The sequence below is a fragment of the Tyto alba genome, unplaced genomic scaffold, assembly GCF_018691265.1.
Source record: "Tyto alba isolate M040663 unplaced genomic scaffold, T.alba_DEE_v4.0 Super-Scaffold_5, whole genome shotgun sequence".
Taxonomy (NCBI): Eukaryota; Metazoa; Chordata; class Aves; order Strigiformes; family Tytonidae; genus Tyto; species Tyto alba.
The window spans coordinates 8495657-8509298 of NW_024881326.1; the positions used below are offsets into that span (position 1 = coordinate 8495657).

At 42.9% G+C, this 13642-nt stretch overlaps 1 protein-coding gene across 3 annotated transcripts in view; it reads right to left on the minus strand.

Moving 5' to 3' along the window:
- The window catches only part of PASD1 (PAS domain containing repressor 1), a 108598-nt gene that overhangs the window by 90841 nt on the left and 4115 nt on the right, over positions 1-13642 (minus strand). The window lies entirely within an intron of this gene.

Genomic DNA, 13642 nt, shown 5'->3' on the forward strand with positions numbered 1-13642 from the left:
TGCAGTTGCGTTCCTTGTATTCCCCATCAGGTTTCCCATCCTCAGCCTGGCACCTTGCTCTCCTTCGGGGATCCGATCCTGCTGGCAGCTGCCCTCGTCCGCACGCCCGGCAGCGCCGACGTGAGCTCTGGCTTTGAGGGGGCTTAGGAGGCTTGGGGGGGTTAGGGGAACCAGTTTTGGACGAAGGAGTGCAAGCATCTGGAGGGTGTTTCAAACAGATCAGAGCCTGAATCAAAACTCCTTTGTTCCACAATTCAGTGTTCTGAGCATTTTTCAGATATCCCAAGGGATCATCTCTAACACAACCCTGGATTTGGGAGAAAATTCTCCTAGTACTGAATCCTGGGTGACCCCATGTCTCTGCACTTTCCAGTGAGTTTATAAAGTTTTTTGACTTCAAGCTAATAATTTAAAAAGAAGGACAGTCTTTTTTTCTAGCAACTGGATTCCAATTAGCTTTACTTTTCGATTCAGAAAAGGAAGCCACCATATAGCAAGCATCCTGCAAACTGATAATCTGATGCAAGTACAGAAGGCCAAGTTCAGTCAAACACATCTTGCTGTTTTTAAGCACCACTTGCATTAATTTTAGACTCATTTTAGCATGGCAGGTCACAGCAGTATAAACATTGTGGGGAAAAAAAAAAGGCTGAGCTGGCAAACAGTCAGAACTTGCTGTTCCTGACCCAGTAACCTACTTTTTGGGCACCACGTAACATGAAAGCCACCCCTAGCTCAGCCTACGACGTCACCTCTTACTTCACTTCTTAGAGGCGAGTAGCGGGTCTGGCTGGGAAGAGTTAGATGAGATGTGGTCATCATTTACTTCATTCTGGCCACAAAAACCATTTTAGGTTAGACAGGAATACAGAGAGTGGTTTCTAACCTCGAGTCATTGAAAGCCACGGTCTGAACATGCACACTCCACACAGCAGAGCCTGGACCTGGGAGTCTGTCATGCCGACACATGCAGCAACCTCAAATTTTGTCTACATCACCAGTGCTGCCATCAACATCACGGCCATGGGTAAAGAAGCTGTCGAAGGGAACACTTCACAAAGGAGACCTTTTTTACTGCCATAGTGCTGCTTTAGCTATTTTCACTCCAGCTCCCTCATCCTGACCTGACGCAGTATTCAGAGACCACATAGCTCAGACTTTAAAGGCAGGGAACATTTGAGGAGCTCTGTGAGCAGCAAAAGCTTCTCTCTTGCGATAGCTCTCCATGCCTGTTCTCCCTTCAACAGGGCAACAGCAACAGAAGAGGTGGAAATTAAATGACTTTTGGTTGAACATTCCAGCTACATGCAAAAAGAAGTGGTTGAAATAATCAGAACAAAATGCCTTGAAGTTATTCCACCTTCTAGCTGGCTCTAACTGACCAAGATTTTATTTCTGTTGACACTTTGTTTTCCCTATTGCAGGGCAGGAGGAGACAGGGCACTGCAGTATCTTAAAAATTCTAGCTACATTCTCTTGCATCATCACAAACCATTTTTCCACCATCTCTTTCACCAGCAGTTTTAGATTAATCTAAGATTAAAACATAAGGAAGTATTTCACTCTAGCTGGCATGAGCACAACACAAAAGTAAATGTTCTAATAGACATAAAAAGTCATTTTTCTTTACTACAATGTCTAATTTAGATCTCTGAAATTGTAAAATTAAAATCTATTCTAATCCATACTTATACAAAAATGCATTTCTAGCAGATTATAATATCTAACTGCTTATTACACAAAAATCTTGAAATGACTGTATTGTAAAAAAAATAATTGCCTAATTATGAAATCCTGATGATAAAGACACCATTGTCATGAAAACATCTGGGCTACCAGCCCGCCAGAATGCATGAAATTTCAATAGGCAGAGAAAAATCAGGAGGCAGATGAAAGAAGAGTTATAAAGAGGTCCAGAGAAAAACATCACCCACTGCAATTTCTATATCAAAGTGTGGGTGATGACTACAAACAAACAAGCCAGTAATAACCTATTCACAGTAGCAGGGTAGTAAACATGTATGGAGATATGAGGGATAATTAACAAATATTATGCCTATTCTTGCATAACCTTGGAAAAAATATACATCTATTCTACCTCTCTACAATGACAACCTGGAAAAATATTAATTGTATCTGGATGTTAAAAGACCATTTAGCAATCTGATGCCTTAGAATAACAGAGTTATCAGTTTGAACAGAGCAACAACTAGTAGCATTTCTGTAGCATTTAACTCACATTAAACATCATTTAAATGATACCTGAACAAAACAGGAACAGGAATAGCAATGAAGGAGGGGGAACGTTCAGTTACACGCAAACAGGAGAAGCACTGAGAAAAGTAAGAGAAGTTTGACTGTTGTGTTCAGTTCAGCCCAACAGGGCTAATGACCAACAAGAAATCTGGTCCTCGTTGTTAAGCCTGTTGTAAATGTTATGTTAATAGTGAAGTTAGTGGCTATGCATATTTTAGCCGCTTATGAAATGATGAAAGCTTTTATTGGAAAATGTGGAGTACGGCAATATTGTTATCCCAGACATGACACACTACACCAAAAGGACCTGAGGAAGCACAAGAACACCTGCAGTAGACTGGGGATGTGGTCTAGGGAGAACAGACCTTGCCTGTAAGCCAGGATATGATTATGTTGGCAGGATATCTGCCAAAGCAGGGCTTTTCTCCTTTTCCACCTAAGCCCATGCCCTGAAGATGCATACACCTATAGCTGTCCCTGAGCATGCAGGCGATTCCAGGGAAGCTAATGAGGACTCATTGTTCAGCTGGTTAAAAGTTAAATGCGTGAAAGTATTCACCGGTCTGACAGTGCCAGTAAGGCTTGATTTCTTATCTCTAACTAGAGCTCCCACCACTGGTAGTGACTTTTCACCATGGATCAGCCTGAACCTTGGACTCAGCAATGGAAACCTCACGTATAAACTTCAAGGCCTCAGAACCAGACTTTATGGGTGACACATCAGAAGATGATATATCACTGATAAGATGCAACTCTTTTTTACAGGGGTGATTACAATGCAGATGGCATCAAAAGCACAGTAGCCTTCTCACATGGTTGCCACCTGTGATTGTCTGCTAAAGGTTATATCAGGGCTCCTATTACAAAATGTTGCCGGCTGAGATTTATAGTTCAGTGGACAGCCAAGTTCTCAGCCACAAAATCCTTCCAAATGAAAATGGTTCAGTGGTATGTATTCTGCTCATGTTGGATATTTTTGACCACTGGCATGATAAAACCCACAAAGCAGTGTCAGCCTGTGCATCTGATAAGTTTTCCATAAATGGCTCTGCACAACAGCCAAACTCATGGAGTCGATCATCTCCTTTGGTCTCGGGTCTGCCTGCTTGTTTGCCTGGTGTTCAGATGTTAGGATGAAACTCATGCCCCATGTAAAGGCTCACCACAAGATTTGTACAGCACTTAAGTCTTCCCTAAGCCTGATATTTGGGTTTACAGGGGATTTAACAAGTATGTGCACTGTGGAATAGTCTGCAGGGTACTGGTGAATTGAGTCACGTGCACTAGGAAAAGCTTTCATGTCTTCTGAAGAAGTGTTACTCTTCTGCCAAGTAAATAAAGATGCGCCTGCTATTTACTTTCCAGCACATATTGCAAAGCTCATGTTAATTAAACTTCTAAAACACACAACAGAATAAATCTGTATTGATGTAATGCCAACAAGTTGTATATGAACTCTCCTCCATGCATTTAGTAAACATTTGCTTGGAAGAAAATAACTTGTGCTGTTCTGGACAAATGACAAGCCAGTTAGGGCACTGGAGCCAAGAGCCTCCTTTCTGCTCTCACTCAGAGCTGAAAATGCAGGATCCCCTGAGTTGACTTACACAGAGTTAAAACGTCAGGCAAACACATCAGAAAGGAGACAGCCAGGATAAACCTCACAGGCCTGATGCCAGGCTCACCGTTAGAGTGACCACTGGTAGCTCCGTGGCACCAGAGAATCTCAGTACAACATCAAAGACCTCAGGTTTTACCCTGGGTGGTTTAAAGTTTGTAGCATAGGGGTATGTCAGTGGTTGAAAGAATGGCTCAAATCCAAAACCGTCCTCAAAGCTCAACATGCATTACATTAAAAAGTCTAATTTTTTTTAGAGAAGCCAGCCCCTTTAAAGACTACTATAGCTCTCAAAATCCAAGCACTAGAAACCTGGGAATATTTGGTCTGTTACTCATTTACCTTTAGGTGAATTTCAAAGTACTCCATGTATGGATAGATTTCTAAAATATATTTTCTCTTGTCTAAAACCTAGTTGCTCCCAATAAAATGCACAAGGAATCCCAATTAAACCTTGTCTGACATTTACAGATTGCCCTCTTAAATAACTCCAGCCTATTAAGGCAATTGCACTCTGTTAGACTACACAGTGACTAAATACCCTTGTAAACGGCAAAGCTGTATCTGACTTCAGCAGACAAAGGTTCATCCCTAAAACTCCCATGAAATTTCATTCTGTTAGTATCCCTCTCACTATTAACATACATTTTTTTTTTTCATCTTTAAAGCAGATGGACAGATTGCACAAGGCTGAAAGATGTCCAAAAGAGCAGTGTCTTCTACTTGGCAACAGGGTATGAAGCATAAGCACTCCCAAAATATGTGAATCATGCTGGCTGGCTGACACAGCACTTTTCTGACTTTGAATCTACACAATCTGAGATCCTTTTTCTTAGTGTTGCACCATGTTTTGACTGTTGTCAATTCTCACTGGCCAGCTACAATTTGGTTCTGACATTTCAAGAAAATTGCAACTATGCTAATAAAGCCTCATAACCTTCATGTCAACTCCCTGCTGAAGTACATGCAGAGGTACACAGAAGTGAAAAAAAGGAAATATTATTTTAAACTGACGTTACACAGACTCTTATACCCGTCTTTCAAAAACAATTAGATAGCATTACTATCCCAGATTAGAGGATCTGGGATTTTGTTTAAGTTTCCAAGTAACAGTCATGGGGAATTGTTTTTAGTTGGTCTCTTGTATTCCGTGATCCACAGGGATAATGGACACATGTAATGCTTCTTATCAAAATACTGTAGCCCATACCTATATCACGGCTGCTCAGGAAAGACAGAAGCATTACTATTGATTCCTCTATATGAATAAGATAAATACAGCTTATAAGAAGGCACATTTACATAAGTTTTGATGACACATGCAACAGATAGATAAGCCTTAATGCACCTTTTTCCTTCTCCTACATAATACTGTGTGCTCAGTGCTTTGTCTGGAGCTATTTCACAAAAGAATATCTTAACAGTCTTTTTTTTCTCCCATAAAAGAGCTGTTTCCAAACACCAATACTATCTTCTGTTTCAACAGTGCTGTCATCCAGTGTATTGTTAGTGAGCCGTTTGCAATGCAAATCCATTGCGACCCACCAAATTTCAGCATTGGTGAATGCAGAGTGAATTTTTCCTTTTGGTGTTGCAATGCAATGGGCTTGGTGTTTGAAAAATACAGCCCTGAATTTCCTATATAGCTGAAGCCAGTTCTTGCACCAACTATTACTTGATGTTACTAATTTAGGCCCTTGTTCAGCAAATGTAGTGAAACTTGAGTTCATGCTTGGGTTCATCCCTATTCAACAAAGTGCTGCTGTGCAATTTGAAAATTCAGTTTAGCTCTTCACAGCTTTTGTGTTTCAATAGTTTTCATTCAGCAGGGGGCAAGACTGTAAATGTTACCCATGTTATTACTAACATGGATCAACTTCTTTGGTTTAGCATCTTTACAAAGAAGCCTTAACCACAGCATCCAGTCCAGAAAAGATCAAAGGCACACCAGACCTCCCTCGCCACAAACAACCAAACAAAACCACCCCAAACAGAATTAACAGCTTTAGCATATATTTATGGGTAGCTGGAGGATGTTGGACCATCCGAACTGTAGCAGAAATACCTTCTGGTAGAGCCCAACGAGAACTTACAGTTAAGCAAGTGAGATGAGGCCAGGCTGCAGAACTGTCCCTCCTGCACGCCGATGGGAGCAGAGTGCTTACCTTCCCACTTTCCAGGAACAAACCCTGGCTTGTGTAAACACAGGCGTGCTTGTGAAAGCCAGCAGTAGCTCTCATATAATCAGTGACTCCTTCAGAGTAAGTTCTTTCCTAACAACGATAAAGATCTAGACAGTGGAAATGATATTTAAAACTAAATTCCTCCAACAAACCCTTGGTCGAGGGCAGGGCAGGCCAAGCAATCAGTGACCAGTTGCATTTATAGAACACGCTGTGCACTGCACTAGAACGTAAAACCCACAGCCAGATTCACTTGAGACAAATAGCATTAAACTTCTGAAAAGCAACTCAGGACATCCAAATTGAAATGTCTGGAAAGGGCCCAGTTTCCAAGAAACATTCAATGTCTGAAACAAATGGACCCACATAAACCTAGACTCACTCCCACCCAAGATGGTCACTAGAGCCTCTTTGCTTTTATGTGCCACTGATTTTAAGTTATGTCACCTTCCTGCAAGATCAGCTGTTTTTAGGGATGTAACACCAGCTTTCCAAGCCCAGTAATTTAATTTACTAATGTTCTTTGATATCTGCACATTTTATTTATTTATTTTTTATTTATTCTGGATTGCAGCAGAGTCCCAGGTTATTGGGAACCTGAGTCTTACCTGCAAAGTAAAACTTTTGGATGAGGTTCCTTTAAGGACTTTGATAGAACACCAGTATTTAGTAAAAATTTTCTAATACCTACATAGCAAGGATTTGAGAAGATGATGACTCAAAAACTTTTTTGTTTTGTTCAACTTCATAGAGAACAAAGTGAATTCTACACTGATGGCTGATCCACTGGCACAGACATGAACAGAGTGACACCTCTTGATGAATTATTTTATATGCTTTAAAAATATATATATCTATATCTATATGGGAAAGAATTCAATCTACCTAATTCTGCAGGTTTTTAAACTATGTTCTAGAGTTGGTCACAATTTGTACACACCACTTAAAAAAAAAAAAAAATCCACAGCATTAGGGAAAAGAACAACTTTTTGTCTAAAATATCTGTGTCTTACATTGCTTTGGAGGATTTTTTCTCTTATCTTTCCCACCAAGTACATTTAACTCACAGTATTGTTTGCCATTGACCTTCTGGGAGCATGGGTTTTGGGACCAGGGCAGCAAACAAGTGCCAGTTTTCTCTGAGAGTAGACCATGACAGTATTATACAGACTACATCTCTGATGCTTAGCTTTAAACACAAGTTGTAGCCTCTAAATCAATTGGACAATGAAAGTTTAATGATCACAGTAAGCAAGTGCCAATCTGAATGCGCATGGCCTAAAATGTTTTGAGGAACCACTTTTTTGGGGTGCTCTCCAGCACTGTCAGTGGGTTCCTCAGCAAGGCCTTCAAGCCCTCGGTAAGTGAATCTCCCACCAGGTATGTGGGCTAATTTAGGGAGCACTTTTTAGGCATAAATGCCTCATTGGATCTCTCCAGTGGCGACGCAGCATGCTCATCCTCATAGGCTTCATACTAAAGAGTCATCTAAAGAGCATTCAAAACCATAGACTGTCCATCATCTCCTAATAATTGCTAAAGACGCCTCCCAAAGCCCCAAACCAATTGCTGAAGACTGCAGAGAACACATAAATCAATTGTACAAGCATACCGGTAAACAATTTTCTACCTTAAAAAAAAGTTACGTGTACTCATAGGTACCATTCCAATTAGAAATGTCTTCACCTTTTGGAAGCCAAAAGGTAATTTCAACAGATATTTCCTGTGGAAGATAAAAATAAAAGTGCTGTTATGGTAACAGACCTGTGTTTTTCAACAGCCTCTATATTACAGCTGGTTAAAGCTACCAATGATGTGCTCTCCAGTAAGACACAGCAAACTGTTTGAAATTCAGAGGAGTGATAAGGCACCTTCAGCTTTGCTATGTTTAGCAGTCGGTAACCAAAACACATCCTGAAGTAAACACCAGAGGAGCCGGGCATGTGCTTCCTCAGGTCTCTGCTCTGTGACCCCGTTTCCCTGACGCTATCACTTTATCCTCTTCTAACACTTCAAGAAAGGACAGAAACATCTCGTACATTAAAATGCTCTTGACTTTTATGAGCAGCCTGATTCAGCAGCCCTCAGGGTGCAGTTTCGTGACCAGCCCAAGCACATCTTGCCCTTGAAGAAGCACTTCCGCCACTCCCAGCCTCCTTTGCACGGTTGAAAGTCAATGCTAAAATAAAAGTTTTAAAAAGATCAGCTTTTAACTACTTTGTCACTACTGTGATGATGCAGCAGAGATGGCAGGAAGCAGGAGAAGACAGAAGTGCCTTCTTTGGTCTTAAACCATCTACTCATGAATTGGTATCTTTGGTTGCACAACCCATCATTTATGATGGCCACCAAGGATTCTCATGTGCACCCTGCTGTTTGCAGGAGTGGAGGGGACCTCAGCTCTCTACCTCAGAAGCACATGATTGTTTTTGGTGTCGGTGGGCTGAGAGACGGGAATTCTACACTGAACCTACAGCTCTGCCACTAAGTGATTTTAATAAGGCATTTAATGTCTCCCATTTCCTTTCATGATAGCATTTTAAACCACTTTCTTGTCTTGTTTTTTTTTAATGAGAAACCTGAACTCTAGAAGTCATATAGGCACATCTCAACATTTGACTATTGTGGATCTCCTTATGGGAAGCAACGAAATGGCCATCTGAAGCTTCTTCCAAGCATATTTTGTACATTCCAATCATTTAAAAATGCATATTTTGACTGACAGTCTTCAAACTCCATTGCCTGTCTACTTTTCCAGCTTAACACAGCACTCCAACCTCCTTTGGAACTTCTCATACAACTGCAGGAAAGACAACAGGATCAGCAAGCACCCCCTACATGTGGGTCACTGCACAGACAATAGGACAATTTAAGGGGGAACACAATGAAGATATTCTTAAACACTATTAAATGCCACTGAGGAACAGTTGTTAAGAGCGGATATAAAGATCTGCTAAGAGGAAACTATTCACAGCGTTCAGCACTGAATTTTATTGTCCCGTAAAGCTCAGCACTGTGCCCCATATGCTGCAGCATCATCTGAAGAAACTGTATCTACAATCTAATGCTTACATCTATAAACACTTCTGTAGCACGATGGTTGCAAAATATCAAGGAGCTGATTCAGCAGCAGACAGTTTAACATTAAGCAACACCTCAACAATGGGATTGTTTATCTACTCAGATTGAAGGATCTGCTATGCAGTTTGGCCAAATCAGGGCCAAAATGAGGGATCATTTCGGAAAGACATAGGTCTTTCACACATGAGTCTTGTGATGCACGGGTGAAGTCTCACCTGTCAAAAAGGAGGGAGAAACCTAGGAGAAACCCACTGTTTTCCTACCATGGAAACATGAAGGGACAGTCATGCCCAAGGTAGCAACAGGAAAGACCAGCCTAGAGCTGAAGGCCAGTGGGACGTGGTGCAGGAAGGTATCAGCAGAAGTGGGTTGCCCACACCTTCCTCTCTCCCCCAAGCCCATCATACAGCCGTCGCAGAGCACACAGGCTGCCCTCGCACTGGTGCGGGTGAGGTCCCAGCAGGGTCTCTAGGTTAGGGATTGGCATTTTGCTACACAGGGAACAGAAAGAGATAGCCAAGAGCCTCATTATGTGCCACTTGCCACAGCTCCCATCCGTGAAAGCTTTGCTGAGAGTCCTGTACTGCTGACTGGGTCTCACAGCATTCCCCTTTTCTGTGTAAGGCTCTGTGCCAGCTCCTCAGGTTGCTTGCAAATCTGTGCTGCATTGCTAAGCAATGTACAAGGATATGTTTTCTGACAAATTCCATGTTTCTTCTGTTCCTCAGAAGTCCTATTTTATCATTGCTCAAGGATGAGGGTCTACAAGCCCTTGAGCAGACACACAGATGGAGTTTATTCAGCAAATCTGGTGACTGTTCTGCTCCTTAGCTTTCTTTGTGCCTCTGAGACAACAGTTTCCAAGGGAAAGCTGTGTTCTTGAGAAAAGCAGACTTCAAATTTGACTTTGGGTAGAGCCCTAAGGTGGATTAGACTGTCATTCTGCCCACCTCAACTGCATGCTGTAAGCAGCTTACTTGCAATATGACAGATTTAGCAAAAGTGACAGTTGCTCGCTGTCCAGTATCATTAGCTAGCCCTGCCACAAGAGCTCAGACATGGTGCTCCATCTCCTTACAAAATCAGCTTATTAATAAATATACAGCCTGGCACAATATTTTGCACACAGCTGAAGCAATACTTTGAGCAGGGGGCTGCCTGATCCACCCAGCTATGAAGACCCAAAATCAAATTCTAGCCAAGATGAGATCAGAACAGCAAATACGTTCAATGGACTGGCGCATCGGAGGGACTGGGATGGTTCAGCCTCTGTGCTTACCTTTATTACTCATCCTTCATTTCCTTTATTACTCTGGTTCTCGACTCTATGGAGGGAATGGCAATCTAATCAAAAGGCTACTGGAGTCAATGAAAAGATTGTAATTTATTGGTCCACCTTAGGCTCAACTCCGCAAGGTATCAGAGAGCATCAGCACTCCTTTTCCCATCCAAGAGGGTTCAGCACCTTCCCCAAGGTGCTCCATGTCAGCAGTTAAGAGCTGGACTGCCCTTCCAGGTAGACAAAGGAGGATGCACACAGAGGAAGATATCTGCTTCCTATGTACACGTTTGTGTTGTAATGTTAAAAAAAGTTTGGTAGCAATTAGATATCTTTTAATTCCTGAAACAAAATACTTCAAGTAGAAAGAAAATTGTCTGAGTCAGTCAGATTGTGACAAACGATACCATTCATACTAAAGCCTCACTTTTATTTTAAAAAGTTTAAATTAAAGAATAGAACCAGTTTCACTGGTAATGACATAAAAGGTTTAAGTATAACCCCAGACAAACCTATGATTTCCCTTTTACAGCCAGGCAGGCAAAACTGCGTGCTGAACCGTTTCCTCCCCTGGTATACAAAACGGTGGGCCTGCGCAGCCGGAGCACATCTCACATAATGCAGCCCAAGAGAATGATTTCCCAAAGGTCTTCACAGTAATCCCAAGAACAGGTAATTCTATAATGATTTCAAGCGGAGAAAATGAAATGGTTTTTATTTTAACCTATACCTGTGAGGAAAGAACATCCCACTATTTTACAATGAGGTCTTTAAAGACATCCTGGGAAATTTTCCAAGAGCTACACTGAAATGGAAGATGCTTAGTTGTTTACTTTAGGGCTTTTATTAGCATGTTGGAAATAATTCTTTTCTTCTCCTCCCCTCCCCCAAATAAAAGCCTTTATTTTCCGAAGCTAGGATACTTCTGACAAACCTGGCTCTGCCCCCACTGCTGAGAGCTTCACTGGCTGCAGCTTGGAGCTAAATTCTCGGGGCTCAGCCTGTCCCAAAGGCAGCGGGGTGAGGGGGGGCTGGGGAAAGAAGGGATTCATCACCACATCCCAAAGAACTTCAACTGAACGGTGGCTGAGCTGCCAGTCAAACCCAGCTCTGAGCCACCTCCAAGCCAAAGCAAGAAACGCAGCGGGTTCTAAGCCCATTCTAATACCCTGAAAGATTTGTAAGCGCGGGAGAGTCATTTTGCTGCAAAGTGCATCAAGTGGCTTTACCATGGTGAGACGGCTTCAGCAGCCACCACGAGGTGGCACTTTGCAATGTGACAAGGGGGGCCTGGGGATGGGTAAGGTAGATCAGTAGTTGGGGGTGTCTCCTATGGAGCTGGGGGACATTTTCTGATGCTCCTTGGGTCATTCGGGCTGTCTACTCCAACTAGTCCTGTTGCTGTACCCCAGACACATACGCAGCAGTCTGCTGGAAGGTGATCTGCTCCTGGTCTGCAGGCCAGAGGGGTTTGCTATGTGCTGGGCACCCTCTGAAAAGCAAAATGAGGAGTGTGGATGGGAGCGGGGGGCAGGTGGGTGCTGCTCCCGTCCCTGGACCATGCAGCTGGGGTGCAGTTGTGTGGAGATCGCATGGCCCCTGCCCCGGGGCAGGCTCCTGCCCAGCCCCATGGAGGTCCAGCCCTGCTGCCCCTCACCAGCTCTTGCTGACCCCAGCAGCTACCCTGGACCATGCCACAGACTGCTGTTCCAAGGATGTTAATAGAAGGGAGAAAAATAGTAAAAAAATATGTACCATTTAAAGGCCAAAAATCACACCAGGGCAGACAGATGTTCACATGAACCCACTCATCAGCCCACTCAGCTCAGATTTTCCAAATCATTCTCTCTGTTATGTGACATGCTTCTACACTGCTTGCCCCAAAAACTTCTCAAGGACTTTTCTTTGACTACCCTTGCAGCAATGAACATGTGCAAACATTTATAGTTCCCAATTTCAACAAACAGGCAAGGAGATTTAAGAGGGTGGTATGAAGAGCACACTATTAAAATGTCAAGGTTTCAACAGGAAACATTTAGATACCTCCCCCTTAGCTGAAAATCTCTTCTGTGCACAGTCAGTACCCATCCCTTCCCACCTACTTTTTTCATCGATGCCTTCACCTAAGTCTTTATCGTTATTTACAACTTTAGAATTGGGTTAACACTGCAAGTTTTTAGGATTATTTGAGTGTTCACCATGTGCATTTTAACATTCTGCTCATCTGGATGCTAGGTAGTGCTTTGATTTGTTCTAGACACACGCAAATCCAGCAACTCTCCTCCACAGCAGAGGTGCTGAAACATCTTCATGGCAGGTGGTGATATTGAGAAAAAAATCACACTCCTGTGGCTTTCTCATGACCACTGAGAGATGTGTCTAGCTTTGCCATTTCAGTGCTTGAAGGAGAAATACAACCAAACTCTCCAAGTTCTGGTCCAGAAGTGGTCAAGTGCTGTTGCCATCTGATGATTACTCGTGCAGATCTCTTAATTTCCACTTTGCTTTTTGTTCTCTGCCCCCAGCACAACCACCAATAGATGAGCTGAAGGAGACTCTCCAGCAGCAGTTTGCAGGATGAGGCCTGATGTCCAAATACACAGTAGATGGCTGTCTCCAGCATGTATGAGAGACATCAGGGCAGTAAACATATAGTTTCTCATGCAGCAGGGTTGTTTCAAATATTTGATTTAAAACTTTATAAATGTCTAGGAACAAATCTACTCTTTAGAGTCACTGGCAAAGCTACCAAACTGTTTTATCTGGTTCCTAAGCAGAAACGCTTCAGCAGTCTTGTGCCTTATCCCCTCTTCTTTGTCACCTTTTGATTCATTTGCCAGCCTCGGATCGGCCCTGTCAAAGGTTTCAAAGAGAACCAGACTGGTACAGCTGTACGAGAGCAGGCATCTGACCTCAGTACCATGGCTGAGCAGACCCAGCCACGGTACACAGGAGAAGATCTCCCAAGTTCTCCGACTGCAGCTGAACTTTGCAGGCAGCCTCCGTTAGAGCCACCCCAACACAACACAGATTAAGGGCCAAACTGCTCAATCTAAGGACTGACAACTGGTGGGGACCGTGTGTCGAGGCTGAAGCAGCTGCCAGCAACCATCAGCACTGTCACAGGGCTGTGCTGGTTTCCTGCTGCAGCTTGAGGGGCTGGTTTACTCCTTAGGGCACAGGAAGGCAAATGCCAAAGTCGCTCCTCTGGGCATCTCTCTGCCT